The sequence below is a fragment of the Oncorhynchus gorbuscha genome, linkage group LG15 (assembly GCF_021184085.1).
Source record: "Oncorhynchus gorbuscha isolate QuinsamMale2020 ecotype Even-year linkage group LG15, OgorEven_v1.0, whole genome shotgun sequence".
NCBI classification, from domain to species: Eukaryota; Metazoa; Chordata; class Actinopteri; order Salmoniformes; family Salmonidae; genus Oncorhynchus; species Oncorhynchus gorbuscha.
In genome coordinates this window covers 36,793,485-36,818,060 of record NC_060187.1, presented here as the reverse complement: position 1 = coordinate 36,818,060, position 24,576 = coordinate 36,793,485, and the positions used below count along the sequence as shown (strand labels likewise).

At 44.4% G+C, this 24,576-nt stretch overlaps 1 pseudogene; it reads right to left on the bottom strand.

Annotated features, from left to right (window-relative positions):
• LOC123997056 overlaps positions 1 to 23,411 on the bottom strand; it is a 107,922-nt pseudogene extending 84,511 nt beyond the window's left edge.
• Between the last annotated feature and the right edge of the window lie 1,165 nt (positions 23,412 to 24,576).

Below are 24,576 nucleotides of genomic sequence, written 5' to 3'. Positions count from 1 at the left end.
CACACACGACAGAAAACACAGACAAACAACCAAACACACACACAGGTCAACAATCTGATCAAGTGCAGGACATACACTATGGCCAACCGTATTGGTCTACTCTGCAGCCCCACCTGAATCTCTCCTTCGTGTCAAAGCTGAAAAGAGGTTATGGATCTAGATCGATCAGACAGTGAGACCGATGAGTCTCAGGCTGCAGTGGGGAGAACAATGTTAGTTTCAGCACACTGTTCACAGAGCTGTGACCGAGAGAGATATGGCCATGAGTACTCAGCTCATGCTGTGAGGCTGGGCTCCCAGCACCAAGGTCACTGCAGGTCAACTCTACTTAGACTATCTCTCTGATGAAACACACCATCACTCTGCTATGATATGGAGTATAGACCCATATCACCACACCCTGCCACCCTGGTGTTTGTACTGTCCTGTCAATGCATGACAAAGATATAGAAGTTGGCAAAACAGCACAAACAGATCTGGGACCAGGCTAACACCCTGCCACTGTGTCATTAAGAGTGAGACGGATAAGGTTAGAATCTGTACCTGCATATGGTATGACTGTGCTATAACAACCATATAGTTCACTGCACCTGTCCTTGGCTTACACATACACATACAATACAATTACGGCTGATGTCTAATGTAGCCTGTGTAATAATTCCCAGACTAATAAGTAGAGCAGCAGCAGTGTTTCCCAGGGGGCTCTCTCAGTCCTTTGGAGAGAGGAGGAGGGACTGTTATCCCCCGAGGCACCTTAATTGGTAGAATTCATATAGGACACAATCCTCCGTCTCCTATCTTCAGACACACGGATACATGGGAAGCACAGACTTTTACTACAATCGTGTATATTGATGTTTATGAGAAACTTGTATGAAGATTTAAGTTACATATGTAGACCTCAAGTTAAGAGTGTGGCTATAGAGTCTATGTAGTCCAAGTTCTCTCACGTCACCCCGCTCCTCCGTTCTCTCCACTGGCTTCCAGTTGAAGCTCGCATCCGCTACAAGACCATGGTGCTTGCCTACGGAGCTGTGAGGGGAACGGCACCTCAGTACCTCCAGGCTCTGATCAGGCCCTACACCCAAACAAGGGCACTGCGTTCATCCACCTCTGGCCTGCACGCCTCCCTACCACTGAGGAATTACAGCTCCCTCTCAGCCCAGTCAAAACTGTTCGCTGCTCTGGCCCCCCAATGGTGGAACAAACTCCCTCTCGACGCCAGGACAGCGGAGTCAATCACCACCTTCCGGAGACACCTGAAACCCCACCTCTTTAAGGAATACCTAGGATAGGATAAGTAATCCCTCTCACCCCCCCCCCCCCTTAAGATTTAGATGCACTATTGTAAAGTGACTGTTCCACTGGATGTCATAAGGTGAATGCACCAATTGTAAGTCGCTCTGGATAAGAGCGTCTGCTAAATGACTTAAATGTAAATGTAATGTAAATGTAGGCCTGCATGGGTTAAGATGGAGGGTGGTGTGTACAGTGGGGCAAAAATGTATTTAGTCAGCCACCAATTGTGCAAGTTCTCCCACTTAAAAAGATGAGAGAGGCCTGTAATTTTCATCATAGGTACACTTCATCTATGACAGACAAAATGAGGGGGGAAAAAAAATCCAGAAAATCACATTGTAGGATTTTTAATGAATTTATTTGCAAATTATGGTGGAAAGTAAGTATTTGGTAAATAACAAAATATTATCTCAATACTTTGTTATATACCCTTTGTTGGCAATGACAGAGGTCAAACGTTTTCTGTAAGTCTTCACAAGGTTTTCACACACTGTTGCTGGTATTTTGGCCCATTCCTCCATGCAGATCTCCTCTAGAGTAGTGATGTTTTGGGGCTGTTGCTGGGCAACACGGACTTTCAACTCCCTCCAAAGATTTTCTATTGGCTTGAGATCTGGAGACTGGCTAGGCCACTCCAGGACCTTGAAATGCTTCTTACGAAGCCACTCCTTCGTTGCCCGGGCGGTGTGTTTGGGATCATTGTCATGCTGAAAGACCCAGCCACGTTTCATCTTCAATGCCCTTGCTGATGGAAGGAGGTTTTCACTCAAAATCTCACGATACATGGCCCCATTCATTCTTTCCTTTACACTGATCAGTCATCCTGGTCCCTTTGCAGAAAAACAGCCCCAAAGCATGATGTTTCCACCCCCATGCTTCACAGTAGATATGGTGTTCTTTGGATGCAATTCAGCATTCTTTGTCCTCCAAACACGACGAGTTGAGTTTTTACCAAAAAGTTATATTTTGGTTTCATCTGACCATATGACATTCTCCCAATCTTCTTCTGGATCATCCAAATGCTCTCTAGCAAACTTGAGACTGGCCTGGACATGTACTGGCTTAAGCAGAGGGCACGTCTGGCACTGCAGGATTTGAGTCCCTGGCGGCGTAGTGTGTTACTGATGGTAGGCTTTGTTACTTTGGTTCCAGCTCTCTGCAGGTTATTCACTAGGTCCCCCCGTGTGGTTCTGGGAATTTTGCTCACCATTCTTGTGATCAATTTGACTCCACGGGGTGAGATCTTGCGTGGAGCCCCAGATCGAGGGAGATTATCAGTGGTCTTGTATGTCTTCCATTTCCTAATAATTGCTCCCACAGTTGATTTCTTCAAACCAAGCTGCTTACCTACTATTGCAGATTCAGTCTTCCCAGCCTGGTGCAGGTCTACAATTTGTTTCTGGTGTCCTTTGACAGCTCTTTGGTCTTGACCATAGTGGAGTTTGGAGTTTGACTGTTTGAGGTTGTGGACAGGTGTCTTTTATACTGATAGCAAGTTCAAACAGGTGCCATTAATACAGGTAACGAGTGGAGGACAGAGGAGCCTCTTAAAGAAGAAGTTACAGGTCTGTGAGAGCCAGAAATCTTGCTTGTTTGTAGGTGACCAAATACTTGTTTTCCACCATAATTTACAAATAAATTCATAAAAAATCCTACAATGTGATTTTCTGGATTTTTTTCCCTCATTTTGTCTGTCATAGTTGAAGTGTACCTATGATGAAAATTACAGGCCTCTCTCATCTTTTTAAGTGGGAGAACTTGCACAAATGGTGGCTGACTAAATACTTTTTTGCCCCACTGTATATCCTATCTGTAATGGAGTCTATGGATGGAGGCTAGTGAGTGAGTATACAGCACCTGTGGTACTGAGCCTGGAGGAACTGGAACTCCTCCTTGATGCGGTCCAGGGTCTCCAGGACTGTGAACTTGAAAGACTGGCCAGGCTGAATAGGGACCTGGGGGAGAGAAAAGAAAGGAGAGGAAAGAAGAAGGCAGAGTAAGGTCACTTCAACACACACCATAAAAAACACTGCACTTGCTCTCTTCATCTCTCACTCCACCCCCCTCTCTTTCACAAACACTCGCTCTCCTGGCATCTCTTCTCTCCTCTGTCATCCTCCTCTCTCTCTCTCGCTCTTAATGACTCCGTCTCACTCCTCCTCTCACACAACATTAGCATCCCTCTCTCCTCTTCTCTCCTCTCTCCTCTGCCAGGATACTCTTGGATAATGTATTCCTGCCTACAAAGCACTGAGGAAGGGAAAGCGTCAAATGAATAACTTATGGTGAATCACAACCATTAAAATGGCACTGTCTTTCACCTGCTAAAAGCAAAGAATCTCAACAAACACCTCCCAGGAGAACCCTGCTTCCCCCAAGAGCCTGTCTGAAGCACTTTGGGTGTTGTTCTACTCGCTGTGTAGTTGGGGAAACACAAACACATCAAGGATGTTGTTGTTTTAGATGCAAAGGAAAAAAACATGGATGCTAGTGGAGTTTTCAGGGGTTTGGAGAAGGGATTGTGGTGATATGAATCTGAGTGACAAGGTCCATTGGGGGTTATTGTGACCTGGTATTTATAGCTGAGGGGTTGGAACTGTCATGAGGGAGGGACATACTACTGACACACATGCATGCATACATGGAAATTTGGTCTGATGAGTCCAAATTTGAGATTTTTGGTTCCACACCTCTATATGTATGTGAACGGATGACCTCCGCATGAGGGGTTCCCACCGTGAAGCATAGAGGAGGAGGTGCGATGGTGTGGGGACACTTTGCTGGTGACACTGTCTGTGATTTATTTAGAATTCAAGGCACACTTAACCAGCATGACTTCCATAGCATTCTGCAGCGATACTCCATCCCATCTGGTTTGCGCTTAGTGGGACGATCATTTGTTTTTCAACAGGAAAATGACTCAACACACCTCCAGGCTGTGTAAGGGCTATTTGACCAAGAAGGAGAGATAGAGTGCTGCATCAGATGACCTGGCCTCCACAACCACCCAACCTCAACCCAATTGAGATAGTTTGGGATGAGTTGCGCCATAGAAAGAAGGAAAAGCAGCCAACAAGTGCTCAGCATATGTGGTAACTCCTTCAAGACTGTTGGAAAAGCATTCCAGGTGAAGCTGGTTGAGAGAATGCCAAGAGTGTGCAAAGCTGTCATCAAGGCAAAGGGTGGCTACTTTGAAGATTATCAAATAAAAAATATATTTTGATTTGTTTAACACTTTTTTGGTTACTACGTGATTCCATATGTGTTATTTCATAGTTGTGATGTCTTCACTATTATTCTACAATGTAGAAAATAGTAAAAATAAAGAAAAACCCTTGAATGAGTAGGTGTGTCTTAACCCTTTACTGGTACTTTGTATATATGCACACACAGCAAGCCCTTGTACTAAATGGGGCTGCACACAACAAGCCTGGGACAATGCCAGACACACACACACAGAACTGATGTTAGGCAGATGATGAGTGCCACTGCTCAGTGTTATTTAACCACATGCTCCAGGTCAGTGGCGTAGGCTGCTAACCTCACACTCCAGACCTCACTTTAGTCTGCACCACTCTGTCAATCTCTCTCTCCCTCCTCTCATTCTCTCACTCCATCTCTCTTTCTCACCACACCCACCCCTGAGAGCCAATACCAGACCTCTCCCCTTTGCCTTCCTCAGCTCTACCTCTTTCCTCCCCCTTTCTTTCCTCTCTTCCCACACCATAGGATGTGCGTCCTGGTCGTCCAGAGGCTAGCTAGGCTAGGTGGCTAAAATATTGGCGGTTTCAGTAGGAGCTTAATTAGTCTAGACAAGGAAAATTCAATTAAATTTCAATTAGGCTAACGGTGGAGGTCAGACACTGTGGGCTTTTCAGTAATTAAGCTGCGGGCTGAGCAGCTAGCCTAGTGCTGTGGCTGGGTGTCGGCTGGCTGGACAGACAGGCTTAACTCAGTACACAACCCCTAAGGGGGAAGGGGAAGAGGCGGCTGCCGACGAATCCCCACTGACCTTGATTCACATCACACTGGTCTGACAAACACACGCAGGGGCGGGAGATAGAGAAGAGATGGCATATCTTCCTACTGCACTCTAACAAACCATCTGACTAGACACTGGACCACCACAAACTACAGTCCAGACTGACTACTGTCCATTTTACATAAGCCCTCACTCACAATAACACATTCCTCAAAGTGAGTCAGGTTTTCTGTATGGGTCAGATTGTGGTTGACTCAGACATGAGGCATGACTATAGACCCAGCGTGGTCTGTTCTCAGAGCTCAGGGCCCTCCATGACTGGTCCTGGATGAGCCTTGAGTTTGGGGTTTGGCCTGGCATATGACAGATGGCAGCTCAGACAGAGGGGGGGGTCGCCAACACACAGCCAGGGGAATACTAGACTCCTAAAAGGGTTTTTCAGCTGTTCCCAATGACAGAACCCTTTGAAAAACAATTATTGTTTCGAGGTAAAACCATTTCCACAGAGTAGAACCCCTTCTCCTATGGGGAACGCCAAATAACCTGTTTATCTAAGAGTGTTTGGCCCTGGTGGTGTCAGACAGCATGGGGGATCCGAAAACTCAAACTGATCTGGTTAATCTAGGAGAGGAGGGAAGGGAGGGAGTGGGAAAACAGACAGACCAGCTATGTGGGACAACTGCAGTCAATCACAATTTAGAGGATCCAGAGCAGGGCGAGCCGAAAATTAAGAAGGATTATCTATGGGTGTGTGGGGGGGGGGGGGGGACTGGGCCAGGAGATCACATAACAGTACAGAGCCAGCAGCCGGGCCACAGTCCTCCTTCCCCCTCATCTGTCTATCAATCACTGGGGGAAACATTCAATTTAGGCTGGTGTTTCTGCGCTGGCAGCCGCAGCATGGGAGGTAGGGGAAACCGACTGCAGAGCTTCTCTCTGCTCTATAGCACACTTTCTGTTCTGCCGTCCGCTTCCTCTCTCTTTGCCTATCCTTCCCTTCCTCTCTATCGCTCTCGCTTTCCATCTCTATGTCTTTCTCACTCTGTCTCAGGAGAGAGACGTTCTGAGGGGTATGAAATAATCATTAGCTGGTGAAATATTTAGGGTAAAGGCACATGAATAGATGAAGAGTACCAAGTGTAGGAGGGAAGTGTTAATATGATCCCGGATGTAGGGGATATGTGTGTGCGTGTTCTCGTCAGTGGTGGTTCTAGCTTATGGTGGTGGTGGTGTGCAGACTGGTTTTATATGATTCTTAACGACTTTGCACAAACCAGAAAAAAATGCAACAATATATTCACAGTATGATGAATTAATTTTGGTTTATTTGGTAGCATTTCATAGTGACTTATTTTACTAATTGCATTAGTACTGTACGAAATTAGAAGTGCACTATTTGATAGATTCCCCCGTCCACCCTACTTCGGGCTTCCAGTGGGGAGATCTGAGGTCAACCTACCCCCGCCCCATCTCGTACTTCTGAGTGGGAGACCTTCCCAGGCAGTAGCCTGCCTAGCTCACAAAACTAGAATCAGGGTACCCAGTCCAACAAGGTTAATTGACCCAGAGTCCCACACGGTGACATGTTATCATTGACGTGACGTGCAAATGAGCGATAGAAAACCAATTGCGCAAATGTCACCATTCAAATTTTTGGGTGCGGGCGCCCCGTGCCGCCTATATCTATATCTGCTACTGGTTCTCGTTCTCTTTGTCACCTCTGGCCCTGTACATCATTGCCTATAGCCACCCTCAGAGCAGTAACTTGCCTCTCTCTCTCTCACTCTCTCTCTCAATTAAAGTTAAATACACGATCAAAAATCAACAGTAAACATTCTACAAGTTTCAAAGGAATAGAGCCATTTCAAATGTCATTATGGCTATGTACTGTGTTATAATGATGTGCAAATAGTTCAAGTGCAAAAGGGAAGACAAAAAAAACATAAATATGGGTTGTATTTACAATGGTGTTTGTTCTTCACTGGTTGCCCTTATCTTGTGCTGTGATGGCACACTGTGGTATTTTACCCAATATATTTGTTGTGGAATTCTTTGTGGGTCTGTGTAATCTGAGGGAAATATGTCTCTCGAATATGGTCATACATTTGGCAGGAGGTTAGGAAGTGCAGCTCAGTTTCCACCGAAATTTGTGGGCAGCCTGTTTTCTCTTGAGAGCAAGGTCTGCATATGGTGTCCTCTCTCAATAGCAAGGCCATGCTCACTGAGTCGTTACATCGTCAAAGCTTTCTTTCATTTTGGGTCAGTCACAATGGTTGGGTATTCTGCCACTGTGTGTGCTTCTCTCTCTCTCTCTCTCTCTCTCTCTCTCTCTCTCTCTCTCTCTCTCTCTCTCTCTCTCTCTCTCTCTCTCTCTCTCTCTCTCTCTCTCTCTCTCTCTCTCTCTCTCTCTCTCTCTCTCTCTCTCTCTCTCTCTCTCTCTCTCTCTCTCTCTCTCTCTCTCTCTCTCTCTCTCTCTCTCTCTCTCTCTCTCTCTCTCTCTCTCTCTCTCTCTCTCTCTCTCTCTCTCTCTCTCTCCTCAGCATCCAATTGGTCTGGGTCTGTCTGATAGTTGGCTCAGGGCTCTCCAGGAGGCGATGCTTTGTAGGGACTAGGACTGGCTGTGGTAAGGGGGCGGATCACACCCACCAAAGCCCTAAAACAGACACACACCTCTTTCGATTCCTCACATTTCCAGGCAAGCAGCATCTTAGCTGGAGCGGAGCCCTCATTTAACGCTTGAAGGTGTTGATACCAGGGCACTAGCCAGGCTGCCAGTCAGTCACAATAGAAAACCATTTGGAGATGGTGGCTCTCCATTGTGGTGAGAGGCAAAAGCCTCTGCCATCCAATTCTGGATTATAAATGGAGGGATTGGCGATGAAAAGAGGGTTTGGAGTGGTTCCAAACCATGGTCAGGCCTTGACTGAGGAGAGAATGAGTGATGAGATTGCAGAACAGAGACCAGTTAATCTGGATTGATGTGTTCATAACTGATTTAGAACCTGTTTGCCATTTATTTTTGATTTATTTCACCTTTATTTAACCAGGTAGGCGAGTTGAGAACATGTTCTCATTTGCAACAGCGACCTGGCCAAGATAAAGTGTAGAAATTTGACACATACAACAACACAGAGTTACACATGGAATAAACAAAACACAGTCAATAATACAGTAGAACAAAAGATAACAAAAAGTCTATATACAGTGAGTGCAAATGAGGTAAGTTAAGGAAATAAATTGGCCATGATGGCGAAGGAATTACAATATAGCAATTAAACACTGGAATGGTAGATCGGCAGAATATGAATGTGCAGGTACAGATACTGGGGTGCAAAGGAGCAAAATAAATAAATAAATACCAGTATGGGGATGAGATAGGTAGATAGATGGGCTGTTTACAGATGGGCTATGTACAGGTGCAGTGATCTGTAAACTGCTCTGACAGCTGGTGCTTAAAGCTAGTGAGGGAGATGTGAGTCTTCAGCTTCAGAGATTTTTGCAATTCGTTCCAGTCATGGGCAGCAGAGAACTGGAAGGAAAGACAACCAAAGGAGGAATTGGCTTTGGGGGTGACCAATGAGATATACTTACTGGAGCGCGTGCTACGAGTGGGTGCTGCTATGGTGACCAGTGAGCTGAGATAAGGCGGGGCTTTACCTAGCAGAGACTTGTAGATAACCTGTAGCCAGTGGGTTTGGCAACGAGTATGAAGCGAGGGCCAACCAACGAGAGCGTACAGGTCGCAATGGTGGGTAGTGTATGGGGCTTTGGTGACAAAACGGATGACACTGTGATAGACTGCATCCAGTTTGTTGAGTAGTGTGTTGGAGGCTATTTTATAGATGACATCACCGAAGTCGAGGATCGGTAGGATGGTCAGTTTTACGAGGGTATGTTTGGTAGCATGAGTGAAGGATGCTTTGTTGCGATATAGGAAGCCGATTCTAGATTTAATTTTGGATTGGAGATGCTTAATGTGAGTCTGGAAGGAGAGTTTACAGTCTAACCAGACACCCAGGTATTTGTAGTTGTCCACTTATTCTATGTCAGAGCCGTCCAGAGTACTGGACGGGCGAGCAGGTGAGGGCAGTGATCGGTTGAATAGCATGCATTTAGTTTGACTTGCGTTTAAGAGCAGTTGGAGGCCACGGAAGGAGGGTTGTAATGGCATTGAAGCTCGTCTGGAGGTTAGTTAACACAGTGTCCAAGGAGGGGCCAGAAGTATACAGAATTTTGTCGTCTGCGTAGAGGTGGATCAGAGAATCACCAGCAGCAAGAGCAGCATCATTGATGTAGACAGAAAATAGAGTCAGCCCGAGAATTGAACCCTGTGGCACACCCATAGAGACTGTCAGAGGTCCGGAAAACAGGCCCTCCGATTTGACACACTGAACTCTATCAGAGAAGTAGTTGGTAAACCAGGCAAGGCAATCATTTGAGAAACCAAGGCTGTCGAGTCTGCCAATAAGAATGTTGGGATTGACAGAGTCGAAAGCCTTGGCCAGGTCGATGAATATGGCTGCACAGTAATGTCTCTTATCGATGGCGGTTATGATGTCGTTTAGAACCTTGAGCGTGGCTGAGGTGCACCCATGACCAGCTCTGAAACCAGATTGCATAGCGGAGAAGGTATGGTGGGATTCGAAATGGTCAGTAATCTGTTTGTTAACTTGGTTTTCGAAGACCTTAGAAAGACAGGGTAGGATAGATATAGATCTGTAGCAGTTTGGGTCTAGAGAGTGTCACCCCATTGAAGAGGGGGATGACGTGGCAGCTTTCCAATCTTTGGGAATCTCAGACGATGCGAAATAGAGGTTGAAGAGGCTAGTAATAGGGGTTGCAACAATTTCGGCAGATCATTTTAGAAAGAGAGTGTCCAGATTGTCTAGCCCGGCTGATTTGTAGGGGTCCAGATTTTGCAGCTCTTTCAGAACACCAGCTATCTGGATTTGGGTAAAGGAGAAATGGTGGGGGCTTTGGCGGGTTGCTGTGAAGGGTCCCGGGCAGTTGACCGGGGTAGGGGTAGCCATGTGGAAAGCATGGTCAGCCGTAGAGAAATGCTTATTGAAATTCTCAATTATAGTGGATTTATCGGTGGTGACAGTGTTTCCTAGCCTCAGAGCAGTGGGCTGCTGGGAGGAGGTGCTCTTATTCTCCATGGACTTTACAGTGTCCCATAACTTTTTTGAGTTAGTACTACAGGATGCAAATTTCTGTTTGAAAAAGCTTGCAAAAGCTTTTCTAACTGCCTGTGTATATTTGTTCCTAACTTCCCTGAAGAGTTGCATATCACGGGGGCTATTCGATGCTAATGCAGAACGCCACAGGATGTTTTTGTACTGGTCAAGGGCAGACAGGTCTGGAGTGAACCAAGGACTATATCTATTCCTAGTTCAATTTTTTTTGAGAGGGGCATGCTTATTTAAGATGGTGAGGAAGGCACTTTTAAAGAATAGCCAGGCATCATCTACTGACGAGATGAGGTCAATGTCATTCCAGGATACCCCGGCCAGGTCAATTAGAAAGGCCTGCTCGCAGAAGTGTTTTAGGGAGCGTTTGACAGTGATGAGGGGTGGTCGTTTGGTCGCAGACACATTACGGATGCAGGCAATGAGGCAGTGATCGCTGAGATCTTGATTGAAAACAGCAGAATTAGTTAGGATGACATCTATGAGGGTGCCCGTGATTACTGATTTGGGGTTGTACCTGGTAGGTTCATTGATAATTTGTGTGAGATTGAGGGCATCAAGCTTAGTTTGTAGGATGGCCGGGGTGTTAAGCATGACCCAGTTTAGGTCACCTAGTAGCACAAGCTCAGAAGATAGTTGGGGGGCAATCAATTCACATATGGTATCGAGGGCACAGCTGGTGGCAGAGGGAGGTCTATAGCAAGCGGCAACAGTGAGAGACTTGTTTCTGGAAAGGTGAATTTTTAGAAGTAGAAGCTCAAAATGTTTGGGTACAGACTTAGATAGTAATACAGAACTCTGCAGGATATATTTGCAGTAGATTGCAACACCGCCTCCTTTGGCAGTTCTATCTTGGCGGAAAACGTTATAGTTAGCAATGGAGATTTCAGGGTTTTTGGTGGTTTTTCTAAGCCAGGATTCAGACACGGCTAAGACATCTGGAGGTAAACCTAGGCATTGAGTAATGAAGAGAGAGATATAGTCTCTAGAGATGTTTGAAACCAGGTGATGTCATCGCATATGTAGGAGGTGGAACAACATGGTTGGTTAAGACATATTGAGCAGGGCTAGAAGCTCTACAGTGAAATAAGACAGTAATCACTAACCAGGACAGTAATGGACAAGGCATATTGATATTAGAGAGAGGCATGCGTAGCCAAGTGAACATATGGGTCTAGTGAGGGACACGGCGATTCAGACAGTTAGCGGACCGATGCTAACAAGCTTACAGTTAGTAGGCTGGGGATAAACAAGCTAGCAGTTAGCAGGCCGGATTAGCAAGAAAGCAGTTACAGACCGGGCAGGTAAGCTGGCAGTTAGCAGGCCGGCAGCTAGCAGTTTTTTATTTTTTATTTTATTTTACCTTTATTTAACTAGGCAAGTCAGTTAAGAATAAATTCTTATTTTCAATGACGGCCTAGGAACAGTGGGTTAACTGCCTGTTCAGGGGCAGAACGACAGATTTGTACCTTGTCAGCTCGGGGGTTTGAACTTGCAACCTTCCGGTTCCTAGTTCAGCGTTCTAACCACTGCCGCCCCAGTTAGTAGACCGGGGCAAACTAGCAGATTCAGGCCGGGTTAGCAAACAGTTAGCAGGGGCTAGCAGTTAGCAGACCGGGTTAGCAAGCAGTTAGCAAGGGCTAGCAGTTAGCAGACCGGGCAGGCAAGCTAGCAGTTAGCAGACTGGGTTAGCAAGCAAGCAGATAGCAGGGGCTAGAAAGTTAGCCTTTGGGGGACGTCACGGTGAGGGTAAGTCCGTTTTTGCCTCTTCGTGCGGTGACGTCGATAGACCAGTCATGGAATTAGTAAGGTTCCAAGTAGCTCTAGCTAGTTAGCAGGCCTAGCTGGTTAGCATAATGGGCCTTCAGCGGGCGTTGCGCCTGAGGGTCCTGTTGAGGTCCTCGGGCAGATTATGTCGGTATTCCAGTCGTAGGGGATCTGCGGGGTTCCATGCCCCGTACCGGCTGGATAAGGGGTCCGGATATTGTAGCCCAAGAGTATACTTCGGTGGTAGCACAGGAGCCCTGGCCGGGCTAGCTTCAAGCTAATTGGTGCATGCTCTGGGATGGAAACGTTAGCCAGGAGTAGTCATCCGGGATTGCGGTTAGCTAGTTGTGAAGATCCAGATGAAAATGTTCAGTTTGCGGTAGGAATCCGGGGATAAAAATAACAGGTCCGTTATGCTCTGGTTAGAGTCACGTTGTTCGAACTGACGAGAGCTTTCCGAGCTGAAGGTTAGCTGATGACCGCTGGCAATGGTTTGCTGACTGATAGCTGGTAGGTAGTTAGCTGGCTAGCTTCAGTTGAGGGATTCCAGATCCGAAGTAAATAGAAATACTTCAGAAAAAAGCAGGTCCACTCCACATTGGGTGAGGCGGGTTGCAGGAGAGTATTTAGATGTTGAGGTTTAGCAAAATATTTTAAGGGATATGCAACGAAAAAGATGTAAAATTATATATACAAGGGACACGACAGGACAAAGACGTCTGACTGCTACGCCATCTTGGATTGGAGAAAAAGAAATCAGGTAACAGCATGGATGAAGAAGACTATGTACAGTACCAGTCAAATGTTTGGACACACCTACTCATTCAAGGGTTTTTCTTTATTTTTACTATTTTCTACATTGTAGAATAATAGTGAAGACATCAAAACATTGAAATAACACATATGGAATCATGTAGTAAACAAAAAAAGTGTTAAACAAATCAAAATAGATTTTATATTTAAAATTCCTCAAAGGAGCCACTTTTTGCCTTGATGACAGCTTTGCACACTCTTGGCATTTTCTCAACCAGCTTCACCTGGAATGCCTTTCCAACAGTCTTGAAGGAGTTCCCACATATGCTGAGCTGAGCACTGCTTTTCCTTCACTCTGTGTTCAAACTCATCCCAAACCATCTCAATTGGGTTGAGGTTGGGTGATTGTGGAGGCCTGGTCATTTGATGCAGCACTCCATCACTCTCCTTCTTGGTCAAATAGCCTTTACACAGCCTGGAGGTGTGTTTGGTCATTGTCCTGTTGAAAAACAAATGATCGTCCCACTAAGCGCAAACCAGATGGGATGGCATATCGCTGCAGAATGCTGTGGTATCCATGCTGGTTAAGAGTGCCTTGAATTCTAAATAAATCACAGACAGTGTCACCAGTAAAGCACCCCCACATCATCACACCTCCTCCTCCATGCTTCACAGTGGGAACCACACATGCAGAGATCATCTGTTCACCTACTCTGCGTCTCACAAAGACACAGCGGTTGGAATTTTTTACAATTGCACATTTGGACTCATCAGACCAAAGGACATATTTCCACTGGTCTAATGTCCATTGCTCATGTTTCTTGGCCCAAGCAAGTCTCGTCTTATTATTTGTGTCCTTTAGTAGTGGTTTATTTGCAGGAATTTGACCATGAAGGCCTGATTCATGCAATCTCCTCTGAATAGATGATGTTGAGATGTGTCTGTTACTTGAACTCTGTGAAGCATTTATTTGGTATAAAATGTCTGAGTTTGTAACTCTAATGAACTTATCCTCTGCAGCAGAGATAACTCTAGATCTTCTTTTCCTGTTGCGGTCGTCATGAGAGCCAGTTTCATCATAGCACTTGATGGTTTTTGCGATGAAGAAACTTTCAAAGTTCTTGAAATTTTCCGAACTGACTCACCTTCATGTCTTAAAGTAATGATGGACTGTCATTTCTCTTTGCCTATTTGAGCTGTTCTTGCCATAAAATGGTCTTTTACCAAATAGGGCTATCTTCTGTATACCACCCCTACCTTTTCAAAACACAACTGATTGGCTCAAACGCATTAAGAAGGATATACATTCCACAAATTAACTTTTATCAAGGCACACCTGTTAATTGAAATGCATTCCAGGTACCTACCTCGTGAAGCTGGTTTAGAGAATGCCAAGAGTGTGCAAATATTTGAAGAATCTCAAATATAACATTTATTTTGATTTGTTGAACACTTTTTTGGTTACTACATGATTCCATGTGTGTTATTTCATAGTTTGATGTTTTCACTATTATTCTACAACGTAGAAAACAGTCAAAAAAAAAAAAAAAAACTTTGGAATGAGTAGGTGTGTCCAAACTTTTGACTGGTACTGTACATGTATTTCATTAAAGTATGGCTGTACAAACAGAAAAACAAGCCCAACAATACAGATGTGTCCAGAGGAAAACAAGCGAACTGCACAACAGCGAGACAGAGTTAACGCCACCGTGCGCCCTACCCCCATTACCCCCATTAAGGGAACATATGTGATTTGTGTGTTGGTTTGTTTAATTGGCTGTTGCCTTTAGAGGCCTAGAAGAGTGAGGACAGACCCAGTACAGACAGGAGCCAGCTATAGTATTTATACGGGCCTAACGTTCAGGAGACACACAAGGCCAGATTTACTGGGGAAGTGAGAGATTACTAATAGTTAAAAGCACAGTTTGTGAAAAGCTCCTTTCTGCAGACTCTGAATAGTCATGTGGGGAGCATGAACCTTTCCGTTGCCTCTCCACTCCAGTTCTGCCAAAGAACAGAATGCACAGTTGCATACACAAGCACACACATGCCTACACGCATATGCACAGTGCCAGGCAGTGCTGCAACATGGCAATGGCACCCAGGTGGAGCAGTAAGTAGGCTCTCTGTCCCTGCCACATACACACACAGACAGATACAGACTCAGACACACACATACACGCTGCCCCTGTCTGCCTGCGGTAAGTTCCCTCCTGTGCGAGTCTGCTCCCATCAGATCAGGATCAGTCTAGGGCCTGATCAACTCTCTCCAGACACCTTCTATCACAACACTGTCTGTGGGGGGTGTTCACAGTCAACACACACACACACACACACACACTGTCTAAGCGAGCAGGAGCTGATGTCCTCCACCAAAGCCTGCACCATCAAACAGCCAAAATATGTAAACTACAAGGATTCCTTCTGTGTTTAACATCATATAATACCATGTTAAATTTAAGTCCATGCTGTGAATCCCTACAGGTAAAGACAAAGTGGTCACTCGTCAGTGGATGTAAGGGGAGTGAGGTAAGTTGAGCCAAATTTTTATGAAGAGGTCATCATTTCATCAAGTGTTTGACAGAAGAAACCACATGGAAAAAGTGGTAAGGTCCCCAAAAATGTTTTTCATAAAGTCAGATGAATTATTGGGTTATAGGTTTCATGATGCCTGTATCTAAACCAAAGTATAAAGTTTTAAGATTGTTTTGTACTTCAGTTGGGGTCTCTATAAGCTTCAATATGAGGTCCTAAAACTAGCATGAAAGTGCATCCTTGTAGCTGTGTGGGCTAATATAGTCAAAATGTTTGCCTTGGAGTAAATTTAGCCAATGGCCACCATATCCCATACAAATTATGATTACATTTTGACAGTTTTATGCATAATATGCATAGTGTTTTTGCAATGTGTCATGCATATGAACTCAAGATAGTGAACTTCTTTGTTACACAGAGCAGACGTGATGTCTGCTCTGTGTAACAATAACAATAAAAGTGCACTATCTTGAGTATACAAACATTTTAAAAAGCATGGGTCTGGCCCCCCTTTGGGTTCTTGAGAGAGGAGCCAAGGATGTGAGAAGGGAAGAAGTCCATTTGAGCAGCAGCAAGGGATAAACAAATTGACTATGACACTGAAGAGGTACATTGACAAAAAAGAAAACAAACATGTATGTACCTGTGTCCGAAAGAGAGCCTATGACATAATAGACGAGGTACACAAGTTCTGATGACACGGAGTCTAAGCTTGCTAAATATATCAAGAATCGTGCGGGCCAGTTTCATGGGCTTAGTAGCATCAAATGCAGAGAACTTGCCTATGAATTGGCAAATCAAACCAGCATCCCTGTCCCAGTCCACTGGTCATAGAATTGAAGGGTATGTGATATTGAACACAGCAATCCATATCTGAATGCAGACATACGTTTAAGATACACTAAGTGCACAAAACGTTACGAACACCTTCCTAATATTGAGTTGCACCCCCTTTTGCCCTCAGAACAGCCTCAATTTGTCAGGTCAAATCAAATTTTATTTGTCACATGCTCCGAATACAGGTGTACACCTTTACCGTGAAATGTTTACTAAGAAGCCCTTAACAACAATGCAATTCAAGAAAGAGTTAAGAAAATATTTAATAAATAAACTAAAGTAAAAATAGTAAAAGAAAAAGATAATAAACAGAGGGTAGCAGTAGTGTAAAAACAAAGGGGGGGCATGTCAATATAAATAGTCTGGGTGGCCATTTTGATTAATTCAGCAGTCTTATGGCTTGGGGGTAGAAGCTGTTAACTACGGGATTGGTGTCCCTAAACCGGGGCGTTGTTGCTAATGTGCACTAATGTGACTAGAATGACGATGTAAGTAACAGAAAACTTTCCAGGACTTTCATAGACATGTCTTTAAGAAAGCGTAAAACAATTATTGTTTATTTAACTGCAGTGTCCAGTTTACAGTAGCTATTACAGTGAAAAAAATACCATGCTGTTGTTTGAGGAGAGGGCACAACAACAGAACATTTTTATCACGGCAACTGGTTTGATTCATCCACCTCTGAAGGTAAATAATGTACTTATATTCAGTAATCTTGCTCTGATTTGTCATCCTGAGGGTCCCAGAGATAAAAATGTAGCATAGTTTTGTTTTATAAAATCCATTTTTATATTCAAATGTAGGAACTGGGTTCTAGTTTGAACCTCTGCTGTACGTGGCTCCACAACCATCATGCATGGCCATCTAGATGTGTGAAGGTTAGTGTTTTTTTCTGTAGGGAAGCTAATTATCCATCATTTATGACATTCCTGGATGTGTGTAAACATACATTTTTATTACCATAGCATTTTTGTATGTTCTCTATAGTTATGTTCTTGAAAATGTATCAATTGACCAATTCGGCACATTTGGGCAAACTCCTGGCAGACTTGTTACAAAATATAGTGTAGTAATGTAATGCTTCACTGGATCAGTCTGAAACTTTGTACACACACTGCTGCCATCTGTTGGCCAAGTTCTAAATTACACCAAGACTTCTAGACTTTTATATAATAATATAATAATATATATTTCTGGATACAGTCATGGCATACATTCTCGTATGGGTGGTCCCGGGAATCGAACCCACTACCCTTCATTTCAGAAGGAAAGATGATGGAACAACAAAAAATGAAAAACATGTTTTATCTTTTACCAGGTGTTGTGTTCTCCTACATTAATTTCACACTTCCACAATCTTCAAAGTGTTTCCTTTCAAATATGGTATCAAGAATATGCATATCCTTGCTTCAGGTCCTGAGCTACAGGCAGTTAGATTTGTGTATGTAATTTTAGGTGGAAATTGAAAAAAAGGGTTCGATCCTTGGAGCCTTTTGGTCCTAGACTTGGTGCTCTGGTACCAATTGCCGTACGATAGCATAGAGAACAGTCTATGACTTGGGTGACTGGAGTCTCTGACAATTTTTTGGGCCTTCCTCTGACAGCGCTTAGTATATAGGTCCTGGATGGCAGGAAGCTTGGCCCCAGTGATATACTGGGCCGTACACACGACCCTCTGTAGCGTCTTACGTTCGGATGTCGAGCAGTTGCCATACCAGGCTGTGATGCAACCGGTCAGGATGCTCTGGAGGGTGAAGCTGTAGAACTGTTTGAGGATCTGGGGACCCATGCCAAATATTTTCAGTCTCCTGAGCGGGAAAAGGTGTTGTCGTGCCCTCTTCATGGCTTTCTTGGTGTGTTTGGACCATGATAGTTTGTCCACATCACTAACACCAAGGAACTTGAAACTCTCAACCCGCTCCACTACAGCCCCATCGATGTGAATGGGGGCATCATGTTCGGCCCTCCATTTACATTTACATTTAAGTCATTTAGCAGACGCTCTTATCCAGAGCGACTTACAAATTGGTGCATTCACCTTATGACATCCAGTGGGACAGTCACTTAACAATAGTGCATCTAAAACTTAGGGGGGGTGGGGTGAGAGGGATTACTTATCCTATCCTAGGTATTCCTTGAAGAGGTGGGGTTTCAGGTGTCTCCGGAAGGTGGTGATTGACTCCGCTGTCCTGGCGTCGTGAGGGAGTTTGTTCCACCATTGGGGGGCCAGGGCAGCGAACAGTTTTGACTGGGCTGAGCGGGAGCTGTACTTCCTCAGTGGTAGGGAGGCGAGCAGGCCAGAGGTGGATGAACACAGTGCCCTTGTTTGGGTGTAGGGCCTGATCAGAGCCTGGAGGTACTGAGGTGCCGTTCCCCTCACAGCTCCGTAGGCAAGCACCATGGTCTTGTAGCGGATGCGAGCTTCAACTGGAAGCCAGTGGAGAGAACGGAGGAGCGGGGTGACGTGAGAGAACTTGGGAAGGTTGAACACCAGACGGGCTGCGGCGTTCTGGATGAGTTGAAGGGGTTTAATGGCACAGGCAGGGAGCCCAGCCAACAGCGAGTTGCAGTAATCCAGACGGGAGATGACAAGTGCCTGGATTAGGACCTGCGCCGCTTCCTGTGTGAGGCAGGGTCGTACTCTGCGGATGTTGTATCTCCCTTTCCTGTAGTTCCATTTGATTTCAATCACTTTTCTAACGCATCCCTTTTGATTTGAACAAAACTTTCCATACATTTTGCCCATGGTAGAAGAGGTCAGAAAGTGACTTCTTGAACTGAATGCCAAAACATTTAGGAGATCGAGGTGCTCAAAGTTGACCCATGTTGCATACACCACCCTACCATGGACATCTTCATCACGGGAAAAGATAAACAGTTGAGCTTGATTTTATTTAAAAGCTTACAAACAGGTTGGTCAAACTATTTTCTAATTTATTGAAAAGCATTTTTTTTCTAAAATAAAAACTGTAATTTTCTAACCTTTATAACGTAAATTATTTTTTTTAAACAAAGTGAGATTTTCTTCATCTTCTCAAATGTTTTAGCTTAGACCTTATTTTACATCATCTGAGGTGTTTGTGCAACATACTGAATACAGGGTGAGTGTCATTTCAATCATACTGTGCTCAGTTGGTAGAGCATGGCGCTTGTAACGCCAGGGTAGTGGGTTCGATCCCCGGGACCACCCATACGTAGAATGTATGCACACATGACTGTAAGTCGCTTTGGATAAAAGCGTCTGCTAAATGGCATATATTATTATTATATTAGAATGGACATATCCCTTCAGAACACTAATTAAGCTGGTACATCATTGAAATGTAATTTTAACTTACAATTATTACCACAAAGATAGCTGCCGGTCAACCCACTGTCGAATGTCAACTTAAATGGAAATGTACATTCTATTATCTATATTTCGATGATTTCAATAGGTTACCTGTGGAATATTAACAGTATGATTTCAAACAACTGATATTCCAATTAAAGTCAACATTCTCTAATGTGTGAACTTCCAACCATCTTTGTGCTACCATTTGAAAGTTTACATTTAAATGTTATTCCCATTTTAGTACATTTATCAGCCAAAACATATCCATATTTTTGTATCTTTTTTTAAAACACGTTTTTAGATAATTGACATTAAAGGTAAAACAACTATGAAGACATGGATGTATCTTGGTCATTTAGAAGGCACTTTTATCCAAATCGACTCACAGTAAGTGCATTCATCTTAAGATACTGTAGCTAGTTGAGACAACCACATATCACAGTCGTAGTAAGTACCATTTTCCCTCAATACAAAAGTTATCAGTAGGAAAAGACAGGGTGCAAGTTTTATTTTTGGGCACTTCTATCTCCTAAATGTTTTGGTATTCAGGTCCCAAACGTTAGTTTCTGACAACTTCCACCATGGGAAAATATGTATACTGTAGGTTTCATTCAAATCAAAAGGGGTGATGTCAAAACAATTTGGAAATCAAATGGAACGCCCCTAGTCCCTAAAGCGACTAGACAGAGTTTTAGTCGACTGATAATAGCAAACTAAGAAGGATGGAATTACTACAATGTGACTAACGTGCTGACCACACTGCTCACGTCGTGTACACGAGCATTGCTAAATAAATTTACACCTACATGTTATTCAATCACTGCACACACACACTGCTCGCGGGTGTCAGCGAGTCTCTGCGTGGCCAGGCGCTAAAATATAAATTGGTTCTATTTGTGACGCTCAACGTGCTGCAAGTCCGGCCTCTCCCATCTCCTCATTGGTTTTTAGGAGCATATACGTGGGTGATTGAAAGATGAACTTAGGTCCACACTCCGGTAGGTTGTAGTAATGCTATTTGGTTGCCAACCTCCATATAAAGTCCAAAGAAGAAAAAGAAGCCTTAAGGAAGGAGGAGAGATGACGAGAAAAACAGATTTGGTTTACCGTTTTATCTGTGAATTAATTGTCGGAGTTGAGCATCTTGTGCATTTCAGGTAAAATAACAACCCAATGTTTATATACCAGGAAAATTAGCTAGCAACAGCAAGCTAGCTAGCTAAATTGCCATAAATGTTCAATGCTTTTTGACCTGTCCCCAAATTAATATAATTGGTTCAGAGTTTGTTTTGATATTTCAACCTGTGTGTCCTGATCGCTTCTGGTGTGGGTGAACAAAATCAACGTGCGCACGATGGCGTGCGTTCGGTTTGGTCAGCATGTAAGACTAAAATGTATTTTAGTCATAAAGACTCATTCTAAAATAGCTAGGGGCAATAGTCATTTAGACAGGTTACCTTGGCGGTCTTGGGCACAGGGACTATGGTGGTCTGCTTGAAATATGTAGGTATTACAGACTGGGTCAGGGAGAGGTTGAAAATGTCAGTGAAGACACTTGCCAGCTGATCCGAGCATGAGTATGTGTCCTGGTAATCCATCTGGCCCTGCGGCCTTGTGAATTTTAACCTGTTTAAAGGTCTTACTCACGTCAGCTACGGAGAGCGTGATTACACAGTCATCCGGAACAGATGGTGCTCTCACGCATGGTTCAGTGTTGCTTCCCTCGAAGCGAGCATAGAAGGCATTTAGCTCATATGGTAGGCTCAAGTCACTAGGCAACTTGCGGCTGGGTATTTGTGATAGTTTGCAAATAAATAAATATGAAGACATTGATTCGTAAGACATTTGTAGAACAAGGTGAGCGCACACACACACACACACACACACACACACACACACACACACACACACACACACACACACACACACACACACACACACACACACACACACACACACACACACACCCTCTCTGTGCTGTAGATCCCATTACACCAGCAGGCAGTAGAAGTAAGTTCCAATGGCAGCAGAAGTATGTATTGATCTGTTAGATTTGGCTCAATCTGGGACTGAACTTTATCACAAACACTGTACAACTCTGAAAAAAACCTCTGATGTGACTAAAGAGAGAACAGACTGAGTATTGAGCTATTTCCAGTGTGATCTCCTATTCATTACAATTTCTAATTCACAATGCCTTTGTTTTCTCTCAATCTTGCTTCCATTCTATTCCACTTATTTGCATTCTGTCTGTGATTATAATTGATTTCACATGCCCCCTCTTCTGAAAATGTCATCCATAATTCTCTGTGGTTGCAGGCTGAAAATGGAGTGTCCACTGACCCATTTGCACCAGATACAAAGAAACAGACAACACATCTGATTATAGCGACTAGACCTCATGCCTGTATGTCTCTCTCTGTGTCTGTCTCTCTCGCATGTGTGGTCAAACCCCCCCCCCTCTTCCAGCTCCATCCTTCAGTCCCCAACACTATAGTAATGAGGGGAGGGATGGGGGGAGGAATAGAGAGGAATACATATCCCTCTGCCTTATAACACGCTATTCCTGGACACACACACACACGACAGACAAACACACACACACTAGAGTAAAGTGGGAGGCAGCTATACCACCCAAACAACTACCTCTCAACTTGCTCTCAACAGCACCTGGATGCAGGTGACAGGGGATAGACAGTGGAGGGTAGGAGGGTGTGTGTGTGTGTGTGTGTGTGTGTGTGTGTGTGTGTGTGTGTGTGTGTGTGTGTGTGTGTGTGTGTGTGTGTGTGTGTGTGTGTGTGTGTGTGTGTGTGTGTGTTAGAAGGAATCTCTTTAAGCACCATAACTGTTCCATGTCTCTGTCCCTCAGTGCAGTCTCTGACCTTGTTACTGAGCAGTATTCAGATAGAGAGGTGTCACTTACCGGATGCCTGCCCTGAGGGTACATGGTCCCAGGAAAGGAGATGCTCACGGTCTGTTTGATGGCCAGGTCAGAGCCCGTCCCCTGGCCCTCCACTCCTCTACCCTCAACCAGAAACACAGCCTAGTCCAGATCTCTCCTCCTGCTCTGGTCTGGGCTCAGGCAAGGCTGGAAAGAGTAGTCCTCACTCCTGCCCAGTCCCGCTTTTTTCTCTTCTTTCTGTTCCTCTCTGTCTGTCTCTCCAACACGGGAACCTGTCGAAACAGCTGGGAGAGCTCAGTCCGTCAGTGCATCCTACAAGTCTCACGGTAAAACGGATCCCCAAACTCCTTTTCCTTCTTTCCGTCTCCTCTCCTCGTGTAACCAAAGTCACACTCTCCTTTCGCTCTGACTCTCTCGCTCTGTGATCAGTTAGAGTCCACGCGCACTGACATGGCAGTGAAACTCGAGCGTTACACCTAAGTACCCCCCCTTCCCTGTCCCTTCACCAACAAGATACAAACACTACACTACACACCTCCATCCAAATACACCAACAATCTACAGTAACTCCCCTTTTCTTCTTATAGGAGAGCACAGAACCCGAAACTGAAGGGTTGGCTTGTCAGTTGGAATAGAAAAGAAAAAGAAGAGGGAGAAAAAACAGTGAGAGAGAGCTTTGTTTTTAATCTAAATCTGAAGGGGGAAAAACACAGGAAAGCAGGAAAGAACAGCAGGTCACTAGAAGATCCAGCAGGCTTTTCAGCAGCGAGCCCTAGACTGTAATATATTGTGCCTGTTGGCTTCAACACAAACACAACAGCATGCTAAAGCTCTACTTAAGGTGGAGCGACCGAGATAGAGACACAGACACTGAGATAGCTAGAGATCCCCTTTCAATTGTGGTCAGATGGACAAAGCAATCAGCCAGGCACAGAGACACACATCCTCACACACTATCGTTACAGATATGAGTGCACACACATAAACAAAACACACAAACGCACACAAATACAGATAATTAGTCATTCTGAGAAGATAAAAGACCCGTCTGTATTATCGTTCGTTCGCACGCACAAACAGAAACACACACATATTATAAATACATCAGATGTAAATAACAGCATCTTGAGACATTTGAATATTGTAGAGGTTATTTCAGCCCAGACCTGTTTGTTAAAGGGTATTATTTCCATAAGTAAGTAATCCCACCATTTGGCTCTAGGCTAGATGAGTTTACTGAGGGCAGCTTCGCTGTTGAACTTGATCAACCAGGAATTAATCCCTTACGATTGAACATCCCTCTCTCATGGCTTCCAAGACCCGTACAAGGAAAGAACACACAGGCAGACAGACACGCACACATCTCTTACGCAATCTTGAAAAAGAGGTCACCTAACAGGTAAAGCTCTTTTCATTTTTACACAACTGAAGTTTACAATAACTAAGGCATTTGATACACTAAAGCCCCCAATAATAGGTGAAATAACACACCTGGACCTCAGATAGCCTAACTGTGCTGCACATCAACACTTCTCTCTTACAGTCAGTAAGTAGCATTTTTCATATCCCTATTAACCTTCACACCCCTCTCTCAATCTTTATCCATCCATCTCTTATTGGTCTTCATCTTACACACTTCATCATCCAATAACTAATTTCCCACCCCACCCCCTCCTCTGTCTCTCTAGCTCATTCTCCCTCCCTCCCTCCCTCCCTCTGAGAGGTGGTATTACCTTACCCTCCTCCCAGGCAGGTAGGGGATTGCACTAATCATGGTTATCTAGGCAGGTAATGATTCACATGACTCTGAGTCTATTTCCCTGGGAGAGCTGATCAGGAGCACATGGTTCAAGGCTGATAGGCTGATGAGCTGTCTAATCTACACAGGGCTGACTGGGTGGTGCTGGATAAACAGGGCTGGGTGCCGGCTTAATAGGGATGAGTGTTTCTGTCTATTAAGGCACCTTGAGATGAGCCT